Source organism: Eubalaena glacialis, chromosome 9 (assembly GCF_028564815.1).
Source record: "Eubalaena glacialis isolate mEubGla1 chromosome 9, mEubGla1.1.hap2.+ XY, whole genome shotgun sequence".
Classification (NCBI taxonomy): domain Eukaryota; kingdom Metazoa; phylum Chordata; class Mammalia; order Artiodactyla; family Balaenidae; genus Eubalaena; species Eubalaena glacialis.
The window spans coordinates 22,988,714-23,001,897 of NC_083724.1; the positions used below are offsets into that span (position 1 = coordinate 22,988,714).

At 39.5% G+C, this 13,184-nt stretch overlaps 1 pseudogene; it reads right to left on the reverse strand.

Moving 5' to 3' along the window:
* Nucleotides 1–4,377: 4,377 nt before the first annotated feature.
* Nucleotides 4,378–4,530, reverse strand: LOC133098435 (U1 spliceosomal RNA; annotated as a pseudogene).
* Nucleotides 4,531–13,184: the final 8,654 nt, after the last annotated feature.

A 13,184-nucleotide genomic window follows, 5' to 3' on the forward strand; every position in this document is an offset into this window, starting at 1 on the left:
CTCACAACTAATTCACACACATTGCAGGAAGTCTCAAAATCTTTCTTTTCCAAATGAAGAAAAAAAATGCTCAATGCATATATATTTTAAAAATAAAATCACAGATTAAAAAGCTATCTCAACTTGAGTATGTTGGTGACTTTAACAATACAACACCAAAAGCACAATCCATGAAAGATATGATTGATAAGTTGGACTTCATTAAAATTTAAAAACTTGTGCTTTGTGAAAGACAGTGTTGACAGGATGAGAAGACAAGCCACAAACTGGGAGAAAATATTTGCAAAAGGCGCATCTGATAAAGAACTGTTAGCCAAATTATACAGAGAACTCTTAAAACTCAACAATGAGAAAATGAAAGACCTGATTAAAAGATGGGTCAAAAATCTTGAGACACCTCAACAAGGAAGATATACAGATGGCAAATAAACATATGAAAAGATGTTCCACATCATATGTCATCAGGGAAATGCAAATTGAAACAACGAGATACCACTACACATCTATTAGAATGGCTAAAATCCGGAACACTGACAACACCAAACGCTGAGGGGGATGTGGAGCAGTGGGGGCTCTCATTCACTGCTAGTGGAAGTGCAAAAAGGTACAGTCACTTTGGAAGACAGTTTGGCATTTTCTTATAAAACTAAACATACTCTTACCTTACACTCCAGCAATTGCACTCCCTGGTATTTACCCAGAGGAGTTCAAAATGTGTCCACACAAAAACCTGCATATGGATGTTTATAGCAGCTTTATTCATAACTGCCAAAACTTGGAAGCACTAAGTTTGTCCTTCAGTAAGTGAATGGATAAATGTGGTACATCCAGGCGATGGAATAATATTCAGGGTTAAAAAGAAGTGAGCTATCAAGCCATGAAAAGACATGAAGGAAGTTTAAATGCATATTACTGAGTGAAAGAAACCAATTTGAAAAGGCTACATACTGTATGATTCCAACTATATGGCATTCTGGAAAAAGCAAAACTATGGAGACAGCAAAAAAAAAAAAAAATCAGTGGTTGTCAGGGGTTGGGAGAGGGAGGGATGAATAGACAAAGCACAGACGATTTTTAGGGCAGTGAAAATACTCTGTATGATAGTATAATGATGGATACATGTCATTATACATTTGTCCAAACAAACAGAATGTTATACAGGAATGAATGAGCCCTAGTGTAAACTATGGACTTTGGGTGATTGGGATGTGTCAGTGTAGATTCATCAGTTGTAACCAATGTCCCACTCTGGTGGGGGGGATGTTGATAATGCGGGAGGCTGTGCAAGTGGGGGAAAGGGGTGTATGGGAACTCTCTGTACCTTCCCCCCCTCAATTTTGTTGTGAACCTAAAACTGCTCTAAAAAATTGTCTGTAAATAAACACTAAGGCCATAATGCCTTAGCATTCAATAAATACTTTCTGAATGATGAATAAATTGATTAATCTACCAGGCAAAAAATCTGGGTAAAACAATTTGGATTCAGTTGGCTTTGTCTACATATCCAGTGACAAAACAGTAAAGATAAAAAATTGCTCTACACAACATTGTAAAACAACTATACCCCAATTTAAAAAAAGAAAGAAAAAAATTACTAAGGCAAAAAAAATTGCTCTAATCATAAACTTTAGCCTAATGGATCTACTGTCCAACTACAACAGTAAGGTTGTTATAATTCATACTTTCAGATAGCTGACCCTTGTACTACCATGCTGGGTGACTAATGATTGGTTGACCAAAATGCACAGACCAACGCAGATGTATCGATACTCTCCATTTGCCTGAAATGAAAGAAGACCTCTTGTTATAATCTCTGGGTACAAGGCTTTTAAAAGTTCTTTCCATTCAAATTGAGTATACTTTCTTCATACTTCCATTGACTTGCTTGGCCTAAAAGTTGATTTGTATTAAGTGAGCAAAAGTTACACCTACACACTCACAAATTAATAGTTGAAAAACAACCATTCCATATATGACTTTTGGATATTGCAGTATTTTAAAGTACACTATACTTATAAGGCAAGGAATTGATACTATAAGATCATTTTTTTTAAATAAAGAATTTTTTTTTATAAAAAGAAATGTATTTATTTATTTTTTTTAACATCTTTATTGGAGTATAATTGCTTTACAATGGTGTGTTAGTTTCTGCTTTATAACAAAGTGAATCAGTTATACATATACATGTGTTCCCATATCTCTTCCCTCTTGCATCTCCCTCCCTCCCGCCCTCCCTATCCCACACCTATAGGTGGTCACAAAGCACAGAGCTGATCTCCCTGTGCTATGCGGTTGCCTCCCACTACCTATTTTACGTTTGGTAGTGTATATATGTCCATGCCACTCTCTCTCTTTGTCACATCTTACCCTTCCCCCTCCCCATATCCTCAAGTCCATTCTCTAGTAGGTCTGTGTCTTTATTCCCGTCTTGCCACTAGGTTCTTCATGACTTTTTTTTTTTTCCCTTAGATTCCATATATATGTGTTAGCATACTGTATTTGTTTTTCTCTTTCTGACTTACTTCACTCTGTATGACAGACTCTAACTCCATCTACCTCACTACAAATAACTCCATTTCGTTTCTTTTTATGGCTGAGTAATATTCCATTGTATATATGTGCCACATCTTCTTATCCATTTATCTGTCGATGGACACTTAGGTTGCTTCCATGTCCTGGCTATTGTAAATAGAGCTGCAATGAACATTGGGGTGCATGTGTCTTTTTGAATTATGGTTTTCTCAGGGTATATGCCCAGTAGTGGGATTGCTGGGTCGTATGGTAGTTCTATTTTTAGTTTTTTAAGGAACCTCCATACCGTTCTCCATAGTGGCTGTATCAATTTACATTCCCACCAACAGTGCAAGAGGGTTCCCTTTTCTCCACACCCTCTCCAGCATTTATTGTTTGTAGATTTTTTGATGATGGTCATTCTGACCGGTGTGAGATGATATCTCATTGTAGTTTTGATTTGCATTTCTCTAATGATTGATGATGTTGAGCATTCTTTCATGTGTTTGTTGGCAATCTGTATATCTTCTTTGGAGAAATGTCTATTTAGGTCTTCTGCCCATTTTTGGATTGGGTTGTTTGTTTTTTTGTTATTGAGCTGTATGAGCTGCTTTTATATTTTGGAGATTAATCCTTTGTCAGTTGCTTCATTTGCAAATATTTTCTCCCATTCTGAGGGTTGTCTTTTGGTCTTGTTTATGGTTTCCTTTGCTGTGCAAAAGCTTTTAAGTTTCATTAGGTCCCATTTGTTTATTTTTGTTTTTATTTCCACTTCTCTAGGAGCTGGGTCAGAAAGAATCTTGCTGTGATTTATGTCATAGAGTGTTCTGCCTATGTTTTCCTCTAAGAGTTTGATAGTGTCTGGCCTTACATTTAGGTCTTTAATCCATTTTGAGTTTTAAATAAAGAATATTTTTAAACTGGGCCGGGAGTAGGGGCTAAGTCAAAGCCAGCATTACTCTTGAACTTCCTTTTGGTCATATCTCTAGCCCAGAGGTCTGCTAGTGTGAGTGAGGTGGTTTATATAGTTGGAATATCATGAATTGCATTGCCAACCCCATTTTTAAATTTTGTCAGACTGGTATGTATATAACCTCTCTTCTGCTTTCTTGATATATGCCTCCTTTTTTAAAAGAGTTAGTATCTGTTTCCTCCTTACCTCTTCTATCAGCCATCCACTTAAAGAATGGAGGGGGGAGGGGATTCTGTCAATATTCCTTCCAGTCTTTTTCACTTCCACTTGCCCTTTACTGTCCGGCCCACTCAGTCACTTCTGTGGAGAAACTCATTTTACAATTCTCCCACTCCTCCAGCATCCTTATTTAGAGCAAGCGGAAAAATCACACAACTCACACGGGCCACTCCTAGTGGGTTTATAGCCTGGACCCACTAGGTCATCAGGGAGACAGAAGCCAGCTGCTTACTTGCTGACCACCAGAGAGCCACAGATAGAATCTGGTTGAGCAGAGATTCTAGAGGGATCTCACTCTGGCCCCATATCTCTCCAACTGGTTACAATGCATCCAACAGAGACTACGCCAGTTCCAAAATCATCCACCAAAGAATGCTACCCATCCCTGCACAGTCTGCTACAGGTGTCTAATGGCTGAATTCCACAATTTAGAATGGTTCCAATTTTTCTTAGTCTTCCTTCAGAATTCATGAATGAAGCACTTTTTAAAACCAAGCATCTACAAAGGGAAGATAAACCTATCTGACTGGTTGCCTAGACAAAAGGGGAAAGCTAAACATAGCTCCAATGCCCATTCCCTTGGCATGCTTCTTAATGGGTTGGTGGTTAAGAGGATTTTGAGCCAGACACACAATTGAAACACTGGTGTTTGGCTGCTTCTTTTTTTTTTTTTAATGGGAAAAGCACGAACGCAGTCCCCCACTACCACAAATTATGCAGTCGAGTTTCCCACATTTGGGGAAATCGCAGGGGTCAGCACATCCGGAGTGCAATGGATAAGTTTGGCTTCATTTTTAAAGGGAGGAGAAAGATTTGCAAAGAAAAATCTCCAATGTGCAGGCTAACACCTATTTACTTTTAGTCTAAATAATCTGTGAAGTTAGGTAAACAGTCATTTCAGAAATATTCTCTATAATAAGGTTTTATACGGGAAGCTTAAGGACACATGGATCTACAAATTAGCATAATATCCACTCAGGTGTCTGGCTCTAGACCGTGGGCAGAAGACGTAAATTTGGGAGCCTTTATAGGTGTTTTCTGTCTTTTTATTTGCAGTGAAAATCTTCGAGTTGATACAGAAGAGGTTGGTTATGCAGGAGAAAAGAAATAACCCAAGTAAGCCCAAGAAGGTTAGAAGAGTTGCGATCCGAGTACTACTTTAACCTTTCATAGGAGGAGAGACACTTCCTCCATCACTGCAGGAAGAAAAGAAAAGATGGGTGCAGATGCAGAGAAGTTGGTAGCTTTGACCACGAAAAGACAAGGTCTCGGTCTAATGGCTTCTGTTTTCTCAGTGAAGCGTAAGATAAGAATATCTCTTGAGGGCTGAAGTGTGAGAACAGAAGTGAAAGAATAAAATTGTTATCACATTGTGTGAGAAAGCAAATTTACTGGAGAATCCTGGAGTTGCTGGACAGGGTTGAGTGTGCCTACACATTGTCTGTGATAATTAAAGTAAAACCAGTCAGTGTGGTTGTGTGATTTTTCACAGTGTTCAGCTGTTCATGGGAAGGAGTGGAAAAGTCAGTGGTTGGTTTTATTCGGGGATTTATGCCAAGGTGCTTGAGGGAGGAAGAGAGAAGCAAGGAAGCTGAAGGCATTTTCCAGGGAATAATTACAGTGGAGCACGTTGGAATCTTATCTGAACTAAACTGGACTAAAAATTAATGACCACTATGATTATGGTAATAAAAGGCCCAAAAGTCAAAACCAGGGAAAGAAGAGCACATAAAGGAATTCCCTGGCTTCCCAGTGGTTAGGACTCCACGCTTTCACTGCCAAGGGCCCAGGTTCAACCCCTGGAAATAAGATCCTGCAAGCTTCGAGACACGGCCGGAAAAAAAAAAAAAAAGAAAAAAGCACATAAATCAAAGATGCATAAAGGACCCTTAATAAGGATATTAAAATTGAGCTTTGTGCTCTGCCAAATCCTCATTGCTTGTTCCTTTCCTGGTAAGAGGCTTTTCAACAAGCCTGACAAGTGCAGTGAGGGCATTAGCAAAAAGCACCAGCTTTGCATTTCAGCCTCAGCCAAAACAAGCATGCCCAGAAGTGTCCAGCTAGAACCCTCAGCCTCTGCTATGAGGACCCAACCAAGAGATGTTTCTTCTCCCAAGCCTTTCAGAAAGATAAAAGAATATAGACCACTTTCTTACTGACTCACTTTTTTCCTGGCCAAAAGCTTCTAGCTGGGCATGCAGTAATCTAGCAGAGAAATGGGTGCTTGTTATTAAACCCCACTCCCACGGACACAGAATTTGGGAGGGCCAGCATGGAGCTTGTGGGACATAGGCAAAATGAGGTTGTCCCATGGCCATGTGGAGGTAAGGAGATGCAAATGTGGAATTGTGTGCAGCAGACAATTAAGCATCAGGTACAAGGTAATGAGACGGCAGGCAGAGACCCCAGAACAGATTTTATGGCTTCAGAATGCCGGGCAGGAGCTGGGAGACATTTCCTGGGATGCTGGAGTCTAGCCCACAGTGATGTGTAATGAGGAGAGTATTAGGGGTCACAAGGCCATTTAGATTACACACATGCACACACACATACACCCTCACACCCAGATCACCATTAACAAAGCAGAACTAGTATTTCCCTGGGCTCCCCGCACTGAAAGCTATCACACTATACTTCTCAAACTGTAAAATGTACATCTGAATCGCCTGAGGATCTTGTTTAAAATGTAATTTCTGAGTCAGTAGGTCTGAACTGAGACTCGAGATTCTGCATTTCTAACAAGCTCCCAGCTGCTGGTCCAGGGACCGCACTCGGGGGAGCAAGCCTCCAGTACTCTTAACGGTGACCCCTTCCCACAACCATTCCTCTGTGTGCTGGGATGTACCATGAGTCCAGCTTCTCTTGAATAACATTCTCTTGTTATCTGTTCTGTGCCCTCATTGAATTTGGCGTGCCAAAGAACGGTAAAAGACAGAGTAGATACACTGGGTCCAAAGGGCCTTGGCCTGACGACTTGCATCCTTTGAAAGAACCCAAGTAGCTGTCCTCCGGCTTTAGACTTGGTCCTGTGTAAATTACGGTGGGAGAACCAGGCAGTGTCCACCGCTTGGATTTTCTCTCTGGAGCTAGTACCAGTCATCATTCTTCTAATAGTGTTTGCCCCTCCGGAGGGTTTCCCTTCTTGGTGGCCTATATTCTCTTAGGAATGAGTCAGTCATCAAGATGTCAGTGGTGCTGAGTGGGTTGAGGAAGTAACAGGGGCAAAACTATAGTTGCTATGAAATAAGGTGTTCTGGAGGAAGATGCTGGGAATTGTGCATCGTAGGCTGGAATGGCGAGGAAGGGGTCAACTGAGATCCTGGAGGAAGTTCAGAAATGCAAATTCTCTTCAAACCTTCTGCAGCTCTACCATTTGGCCACTGATTAGTGGTTTTGAATAATGGCCAGGTGGATTTAGATTCCAAAGGTCATTAATAGTACCCTTCAAACCAGAAGATAAGACGGGGACCATGGTTGCATGTGGGAGCGGCTGGATGGTGCCGAGGTTGTGCAATAAGAAAACTATGAATTGGATCCTTTCAAATATTCATTTAGAGATGGGAGTGAAAAATGAAATTACTTTTTCTTTTGGCCACGCGGCTCATGGGGTCTTAGTTCCCTGACCAGGGATGGAACCCAGGCCCTTGGCAATGAAAGCACAGAGTCCTAACTACTGGACCACCAGGGTATTCCCTGAAATTACTTTTTAATTACTTTAATTAAATTACTTTTGGTTGACAAAATGCACTTCTTTAAACATGACTGCATGCTTCTGAACCCTGTAATTGTCAAGAACTGTGAAGGGGCTGAGATTTTTAACCTTCCTTTTGCCTGCCACACAGATGCTGGTAGAAGACTCAAAACTCCTGGGTCAGAGACAAAGGACTTTTTTACTTATGGCACAGCAAGCAGCATGAGGTTCATGTTCATGTTGGTTTCCTCTTGCCACCCCCAAGTTCACAGGGGAAAGACAGAGGGGCCCATGTGAATGCCATGCTTGCAGAGGATTTGCATCACAGCTGAGGAGCTCTGAGCTAGGGAGCCCAAATCTTGATAATAGACATTTCCACCAAAGGGAGACATTATTACACTAGAAAGAAAACAAAACTGCCCCCTGCTCTGGAGGGAGACCCTGTATCTTCCAAGGCTGTTTGCTATACAAACATCTTGGAGAAAATAGTCCAGAACAAAGGTGGTCAGTGCCTCTGCTCCCAAGACATGCAGAAACATGGAGAATTGTCTCCCAACAAAAATAATAGTAGCTACACTCCTATAGCTTACTGTGCATTAAGAGCAGTTCTAAGTGCTTTGGTGCTTTATATACATTATCTCACTTAATCCCCACAATAACTCTGTGAGGTTATCCCCATTTCACAGATGAGAACATTGAATTTTATAATGATACAGAATGCTAGAGAGTCATGGAAAGGGCATGATGTTTATTTTTAACAAGCCCCACAGATTATTCTGATAGACACCAAACCTTAAGAATCACTAATTTAAAAGATAAGCATCACCTTTTTAATTCCGTTCACTATTTAGCAAAACTTTTTACTCTTCTCTATATTTATGCTTACCTAATAAAGCCAAGAATTTTATTTCCTTTTATTTAAAACATAGGATTTTGAGTTCCTACTGTGTAGGGAAGACAGAATCAAAAAGGAAAAAAGCATAGATTGTTTGCAATAAAAATGTTTAAAGAAAGTACAAGCTTTGAAAGGACTGGCTCACTATATTAACAAACACAACATGTATTTAAATGAAAAGAAAATCACAAGATTGCCAACATTCCCAAGTTTACACTCAGTATGTTCTTAGTGGAAAAATATATTTTCTCACATGATTGTGATAGCCCTGAATGTTGCAAATCTGCAAAAGGTCAGCATTGAAAATGCTACGGATGGAGTTATGTCAGGGAGTAAGTATATAACTTACAGGAAAAATTCAAGGTTCATTTATTTTGGCACTAAAAGTATGCAGGGTAAAAAAGAAGTTTGCAGGGTGATGACCCTGGGTTTTTGTGTGCTTGTTTGTTTACAGTTCAGAGCTTTCTTTACTGGATTGAGAAATGTGTGCATATTTCCCCACAATGGTGATGTGGCAAGGTGTCACATGGATCCATATATCTTTGGGAAGGGTTCCTTTTCCCAGTTTCGTTAATTTAAACCATTTGTCTAAACTACCTGTTTTTACTTATTTTTTCTTTCAAAGTCAATGTACTTTCATATTTTTTACAGTAATGATACAAGTTAATTAGACTGAGCAGCCTCGTCCTAGCAGGAGTCAGATGGCACACCCACCCAGAGGGCAGTGTGCAGGGAAAAAGGAAACCAACAGGGCCTGGGAAGACCCCTTGGGCCCAAAGGGGTCAGGGGAGGGAGGTGTGCCCTGGGGCTACCTGAAGGAGCTGTGGCTTTTGTCCGAAGTAACCTATAGGGAGAATCAACACCAGACCAGCCCAAACCAAGCAGAAGCTTAGGGAAGGGGGCTGGATTTGTGAGAAGCAGGGTGGAGAGTGGATCTGGAGGGCAAATGGAGAAAATCCAAATAGGGTCAGCTCCTCCTGCCTCTCCTTGAAAGTGGGTGTTTTTTGTTGTCTTTTTTTTTTTAATAAATGTATTTATTTATTTTTGGCTGTGTTGGGTCTTCGTTGCTGCACGCGGGCTTTCTCTAGTTACGGCGAGCGCAGGCTACTCTCCGTTGTGGTGCGCGGGCTTCTCATTGCCGTGGCTTCTCTTGTTGTGAAGCATGGGCTCTAAGCACGCAGGCTTCAGTAGTTGTGGCACGTAGGCTCAGTAGCTGTGGCTCACAGGCTCTAGAGCGCAGGCTCAGTGGTTGTGGCGCACGGACTTAGTTGCTCTGCGGCATGTGGGATCTTCCTGGACCAGGGTTTGAACCCATGTCCCCTGCATTGGCAGGTGGATTCTTAACCACTGCGCCACCAGGGAAGTCCCGAAAGTGGGTGTTTTTGACTGCTTATTCCTATCACAGAGCACTTTGGTCCCTATATTAATAATTATAAACAATTATTTATACAGCCCTTTGAGGTTGGAGATTGTTTCCATGTACCTTGTGTCACAACTCTGTCAGGGACATGAATATGTATGTATGATCCTGAGAAGAGATGTGACTTACCCAAAGGTACAAAGCAGGTGAGAGGCCAGGCCAGCCTTCAGATCCAGATCTTCTGCTCTTCCCACCCAGAGACAAATACCTGTGGGTCTTTCTGCACAGTCTTCAATAAGAAAAGTAAACATTGTTTTCATATACTCACAACTTAAAATGAGCAAATGAAGAAGACAAGGGTGATTTTTAAAAAAATCTTTAGTTAATATTAACCAAACAATAACGAATGAATTCCTGATTGATTCCCTAAATGAATTTCTTTCCTAGAAAATTGCCATGTCAGAGACTGATACAGAGAGTTTCTGCTCGAACTTGCCTAGAACTGCATGGAGGCTCCCAATTTAAATTATCTTTCTTTCATTCAGCAAATGCACAAAAATACTGCACTGGTTTATGTTATTTTTAATGTTATAATAAGAAAACAAATTATTACTGTATAATTTATGAGTTCTGTATCAGTAGTAACTTCAACCTGAATAACAAGAGCATTCTAAAAATAATTTGCCTTCACCCAAAGTTCTTTTGGTTTAAACAAATTTAAAAAGCTTTGGGACAGATTTTATTCGATGATAATGAGAAGCTAGGGCAGATTTGAAATGCCTCTGAATCCTGCCTCCTCGCCTTCCAAAATTTGGGGGAATTTCTTTTCTTTTTTCCTTCCTCTTTTTTGACTCCTTTCTTCCATCCCTCCTTCCTTCCTTCCCTCTCTACCTCCCTTCTCCCTTCCTTCCTTCCTTCCTTATATCTACTCTGAGACATAAGTTTTCCTATGTTTCAGGTGCATACATCAAAGAGTCCCACTGAAAGGTGATCTATAGTAATCTATATAATAGTAACAGTCTATAATCTGTATTTTCTAGTTATTTGAATGAAAATTTGAAACAGGTTTGCTGTTGTCCTGTTGCTCTCACACTTCCCTCTTGAATCTCTTTATCCATTTGTCTGTGTTTTCTTTTTGGGAGTGTTCTCATCCCTGGCGGTTAAAACTGCCTTAAAGGAACCCTCCTACACTGTTGGTAGGAATGTAAATTGGTGCAGCCACTATGGAGAACAGTATGGAGGTTCCTTAAAAAACTAAAAATGGAGCTACCATATGATCCAGTAGTCCCACTCCTGGGCATATATCCAGAGGACACAGTAATTTGAAAAGATTCATGCACCCCAATGTTCATTGCACCACTGTTTACAATAGCCAAGACATGGAAGCAACCTAAAGGTCCATCGACAGATGAATGGATAAAGAAGATGTGGTACATATATACAATGGAATATTACTCAGCCATAAAAAAGAATGAAATAATGCCATTTGGAGCAACATGGATGGAGCTAGAGATTATCATACTAAGTGAAGTCAGACAGAGAAAGACAAATATATGATATCACTTACATGTGGAATCTAAAAAAAATGATACAAATGAATTTATTTACAAAACAGAAACAGACTCACAGACTTAGAAGACAAACTTATGGTTACCAAAGAGGAAAGGTTGGGGGTAAATTAGGAGGTTGGGATTAACATATGCACACTACTATATATAAAATAGATAATCAACAAGGACCTACTATACGACACAAGGAAATCTACTCAATATTCTGTAATAACCTATATGGGAAAAGAATCTGAAAAAAATATATATATATATATGTATAACTGAATCACTTTGCTGTACACCTGAAACTAACACAACATTGTAAATCAACTATACTCCAATATAAAATTTTTAAAAACTAAAAAAAAAAGTAATATACAAACTAAAAAAAAAAAGTGTTAAACACATACAATGAAATATTATTCAACCTTAAAAAAAGAAATCCTGCTACATACTACAACATGGATAAACCTTGAGAACATTACTCTTAAGTGAAGTAAGCTAGTCACAAAAAGACAAATACTGTATGATGTCACTTGTATAAGTCATCTCAAGCAGTCAAACTCATAGAAATAGACAATAGAATTGTGGATGCCAGGGTTTGGGGGCGGGGGAGAGGGGAATGGGGAGTTGTTCAGTGGGTACAGAGTTTCAGTTTTCCAAGATGAAAAAGTTCTAGAGATCTGTTACATAATAACGTGAACTATACACTTAAAAATGGTTAGAATGGTAAATTTTGTTACGTTTTTCACCACAAATTTTTAAAATGTAAAAAACATTCTTAGCTTGCAAGCCATACAAAAATAGTAGGCTGGGGGACTTCCCTGGTGGTCCAGTTGTTAAGACTCCCTGCTTCCACTGCAGGGGGCACGGGTTCAATCCCTGGTCAGGGAGCTAAGATCCTGCATGCTGCACGGTGCAGCCAAAAAAGCAGAAACAGTAGGCTGGATTTGACCAGAGGGCCATATGTACTTTGCCAACTCTTGATCTAATCTGTAGGGCATATTCAAATTTCACAGTTGTTTCAATCATGCCCTTTATAGCTATCCTTTTGCCCTCAGTCCAATCCAGTTTCCTGCACTGCATTTAATTGTCATGTCTCTTTAGTCTCCTATAATCTAGAAAATCAATTCCTCAGTTTTCCCTTGACTTCTATAACCTGGACACTTTTGAAGATTACCAGCTAGTTATTTTATAGAAGGTCCTACAGTTGGAGTTTGTCTGATATTTCCTCATAATGAAATCCATGTTATGCATTTCTATCAGGATACCACAGAAATGATGTTGTGTGCTCGACGCACAGTATCAGAAAGCACAAGATAATGTCTGTTTGCCTCAACACTGATGTTGACTTTGAACAGTTATCTGTCCTGTTATTCTACTGTAAAGTTACCTTTTCCCCTTTAATAAATAACTTGTGAAGAGATACTTTTAGACTTATCCTATTCCTCCTCAAGCTTTCACCTGCTTATTTAGCTTCCATGATTTTTGCCTGAATCAATTATTAATACAGTGGTTGCAAAATGGTGACATTCTAATTCCATCTTTCCACCCACATTTATTAGTTGGTATTCTATTGTAAGGAAGATCTTTTCCTTATCTCTACATTTATGAACTCATGGTAACTTATTTTATGGGTGATAAAATATGTTAATTACATTAACATATAATTGTTATTGTTAATCATATGGGTGCTAATATGTTAATTTTAAATTTGGTGGGGGGAGGATATACTTTTTTTTTTTGCGCACAATAACGTCTGGGGGGTTTTTTAATTTTATTTTTTTAATTGACGTATAGTTGATTTACAAAGTTGTGCCAACCTCAGCTGTACAGCAAAGTGACTCAGTTATACACATACAGACATTCTTTTTTAATGTTCTTTTCCATTATGGTTTATCACAGGATATTGACTGTAGTTCCCTGTGCTATACAGTAGGACCCTGTTGTTTAGCCATTCTTTGAATTTGTTTTGATGTTCAACT